General features: G+C 38.7%; 1 protein-coding gene across 1 annotated transcript in view; it reads right to left on the bottom strand.

The window, feature by feature from the left end:
* The window catches only part of LOC107096487 (brain-specific angiogenesis inhibitor 1-like), a 218,576-nt gene that overhangs the window by 120,583 nt on the left and 97,401 nt on the right, over positions 1 to 592 (bottom strand). The window lies entirely within an intron of this gene.

Raw genomic sequence — 592 nt, 5'->3', positions numbered from 1 at the left:
GCTCTGACCAGAAGCAGGTTGTAATTTTTGTTGCTGCGATCACATCGCAGCAACAGAGGGGCTGCAGTTATACACGATGACGGACTACTAGTAGTGAGTGTTGGGGGAGGGTGGCCTAGTGGTCCCTGAGCAAGACCCTTAACCCCACACTACTCAAAATCCAAATTACCCCACAATGCTTAAACTTTCACGGTTCTGAGAATTTAAAGGGAAAGAACTTTATCTAAAATCAATCTTATGTTGCTCATGTTAACTGACTTTTTCTGTTTCTATATTTCCTTCATTTTCAAAGTGAATGCTAAGAGACAAATGCAATTAGAAGGCCACCTAAAGAATTGCAAAACAAACAGGATTACTATATTGATACATTTAAACCTAAATGCTCTGATGGTCTAAAACCAAAATCCACTGTGAAAAAAAATATTTTTCAGGGTTGATTATAAGGCCATATTATAAACCTCTGTTCCTTAATTTGATTCATTGCTGCATCAAAACCATCAGTGGTTTCTAGGGCTGGAAGAAAATGCACAGACAGCCAGTGTCATGGTCTTGGTTCTGCTGTTCTTTTCTTTGCTCCTTGTTTTCTAGATTT

Source organism: Cyprinodon variegatus, unplaced genomic scaffold (genome assembly GCF_000732505.1).
Source record: "Cyprinodon variegatus isolate N-32 unplaced genomic scaffold, C_variegatus-1.0 Scaffold627, whole genome shotgun sequence".
Taxonomy (NCBI): Eukaryota; Metazoa; Chordata; class Actinopteri; order Cyprinodontiformes; family Cyprinodontidae; genus Cyprinodon; species Cyprinodon variegatus.
This window is presented reverse-complemented; position numbering and strand designations above follow the sequence as displayed.